At 25.4% G+C, this 3,374-nt stretch overlaps 1 protein-coding gene across 1 annotated transcript in view; it reads right to left on the bottom strand.

Moving 5' to 3' along the window:
* LOC111689577 (nucleolysin TIA-1) overlaps positions 1 to 3,374 on the bottom strand; it is a 73,667-nt gene that overhangs the window by 51,119 nt on the left and 19,174 nt on the right. The gene's annotated exons all lie outside the window — the stretch shown is intronic.

Genomic DNA, 3,374 nt, shown 5'->3' with positions numbered 1-3,374 from the left:
TATACATACATTTTATTTGTATTCGAGTTTGTTAAGAAAAGAAATTCTAGAGACAGACAATTGCTTGTTTATGGTATGTAAGTATATATCCATTTATAATGCCAAACACCAATGACCACTGAGCACGTTCACAATATTGGCCTTTCGAAATAAGAAGAAAAAAAAAACAAATAAAGAAACAAACTTACAAAGTTTATTTAAAATTTTTTCCTGTTTTTTTTTTTTTTGGTACTTACATACAATACTGCATTTTGCAGCAACTAGGACAATAAAAAATGTAAAATGTAGTAGACAATACTTGACAAGAAATACATTTTAGATGAAAGAAGCTCCCTTTAAAGATTTGTCATACTAGGTACATTTTTCCATGCTTTTAGGGGATTTCCGTTTCCGATAAATCATTGTATGTTAAGATTGCAAATGGTTTTTAAACCTTTTCTATTCATCACTTTACATAACTAGAAAAACAATAGTAAAATCGATATTTTCATATAGTACTTACTTGATTGTCACTTAAAATTTGAATAAAATTGTAAACCAACTTCAAAAATATGTATCTCTATTATAAATATTAATTAGAACAGTTAGAATTCAAGTGTATATTACAAGTTTTAGCTAAAATTGGGAAAGAAATATTTTATCATTTTTTTATATCAACCACTATCTGTCCGTGGGTCTGTAGCTTTTTGGCATGAAAAATAAAAGCTATAATCTTAATATTTTCTTTTGATAAAGTTTCTTGGTATTGATATAGTTAAAATCGGTGGAAAATTTCAACTAGCCATGTACAAATAACCCCTGAATGTATTGATTATCAATTATTATTGATAAAAATTATTCAGAATTTTACTCCTTAAAAATTTAACCATAATGGTAGCCTTGTACTATGACATAAAGCGAAAATACTTTAAACTATAACTAATATACATCTTCCATGTTTCATGGCAATATATTTGTTTTTTGATAATAAAATTAATCAATTTCTAAACAACTAAAGAGCTTAAACCAAAATTGAACCAAGTCTCTATTTAAACCTCTTTTTGAAAAATTTCTCTAGTTTAATAATATAAGCTTCCTTCGTCCTATATTTTATTTATTTTAAAATTTTCCCAAAATTTGTTACTCTGCTAAAATACAAAAGGGTTTTTATTGCTTTGGCAATATAGCCCAAGTTTTATTTATTGTTTGAACTTCAATGAAAGTGCCCAAATAAATTTTGTTCCTACTTGCGTACTACTATGAACAAAAAACACATAACTTAAGCTGCCAAAGCAAACGAAAAGTTTGTTGCACATACTAAAGAAATATTAAAATAAAAAAATAAAAATCAAAAACATTTATAACAACGTTAGAGCGGAAGAGGAAATGAAAATAAAGAAAACGTAAGTTTTTTAACGTTTTAAAGGTGCTAAATGGCATCATTAAACTCGCAACCCGTTTTCTTTATGATTTTAGAAAACCAAAATGCTAAAACTTTATATTGAATTGTTTAACACGAGACTTTGGAGTTGGAAAACAACAAAAAGAAATGTTTCTTATTTCTGTTTTCCTCTTCTTTTGCATTCAACTTCACAAACAACAACAATAACATCAAGAAGTAAAAATAATAACAAAAATAGGTACTTTTAAAAGCAAACAAAAAGCTTCAAAATATAAAAAAAAAAACTTTCGTAGTTTTTTGTTCGCTTTTTTTGTTGTAGTTTTCTTTTACAACTTAAAACTAACAATTCATGTTTTCGGCAAGTTTATCGTACTTTTAGGTTTAGTAGTTAAAAAATATATAGAATTGTTAAAGTGTATATATAAAAAATTCGGCCAGTTCGATATTCAAAGTTTCGAAGCAGCTTTTAATGAGAAAAAATAGGTTTTAAGTTTTAATCTTTGAGATGATAGTTAATGTTGTGGATGAGATCTATAAATTTGGCAAAATTTATATAATATTGATATAAATATATATTTTTTGTAGTACAATCATGAGCAATTTAAAAAGTGGTAAGTAATTGAAATTTTAACATAGGGTGACACATATTATAGGAATAAAGGAATATCTCACAATTAAATCCTATCAATGTACTGAAAATTAAAAATAATTGATAACTACGTCGAAAAACAAAACTTAACATATGACACCTATTTATGCGAAGCATTGCATTGGAGCTTGGAAAATAGGTTGTGGGAAGATGGATAGAAGGAGTAGTAGTGTTTGTGGTAATTCTTTCATTGAAAATGTCAGAAATACATCTGCAGGAAGTTCATTCCACATACAAACAATGCTTCTAAAGAATGATTTTTTTCAGTAGTATGTATGTTGTGCGGTCCAATACTAACAAATGTGCTCTTTAGCAAAAACATAAGTGTATCGGGAACAAGTTCTCTTATTTCAGAAGAACACATTCCATTGTAGTATCGATAGTGAAATAGAGTTAGATACACTACTGTCACCGATAAGTACCTTCGTCCTCTCTGGTTGAGTAGCTCCAAAATAGACATTAAAACTCCGGTCCATATATGAGAGTTTTTTTTAATTTTCTTTAATTCATATTTCTAATAACTCCGGCAGTTTTTGACCAATAGAGATTCTATCCAATAGCATCAATCTTGATCATATTTGAAATTGGATAATATCACAGAAAAAATTATCGGTAGTTTATTTTCAATTAACATGTTTTAATTTTCTTTATTTTTTATTTAAACAAATTTTTATTTGTCTTAATTATCTCGTTTTTTGAAACTGTTTGAAACTAAAGTGTAAAATTTTGATTAAATTTTTAATTAATTCAATTAATTTTTTAATTGATTGAAAAAATTTTTCTGGCCTTCTTTTCTATTTTAGATTTATTTTTAATATTTTTCTTTTTTAATTTTTGTGTTAGCAATATTTATAATTCTTAAATAGTCCATAAAATTTTAGGCATATAATATTCAAGTTTTTTTACAATTTATGAAACATTTCATATGTTAAATTGTGTCAATAAAGTGATAATTTTTGTAAATGCTGAACGCATTGTTAAAGGTCTAGTATTCTTTTAACGTTGTGTGCAATCGATTAATAACTTGATTGTTTTAATCACCTGCTTAATTGATTTATAAACAATTCTCTATCAAACAGTTTAATTTATTTTATTAATAAATTAATAAAAAATCAATTTTATATATATTAAATATTTAATTTATACAATTAATGAAGTAATCAATTTAAAATCTTGTCTCAATTATTGACATTAATTGTTATGATTAATTCATTATTTAGAAAAATTTGGTAATTGATATCATCATTTTGGTTATAGGTGCAAAATTTGCTTGATACAATTATTTTGAAAATTAAAACTCATTTTCAGTTTTTTCTGTGATTAGTATGATTTATGTTTTGTAGG

The sequence above is a fragment of the Lucilia cuprina genome, chromosome 4, assembly GCF_022045245.1.
Source record: "Lucilia cuprina isolate Lc7/37 chromosome 4, ASM2204524v1, whole genome shotgun sequence".
Taxonomy (NCBI): domain Eukaryota; kingdom Metazoa; phylum Arthropoda; class Insecta; order Diptera; family Calliphoridae; genus Lucilia; species Lucilia cuprina.
This window is presented reverse-complemented; position numbering and strand designations above follow the sequence as displayed.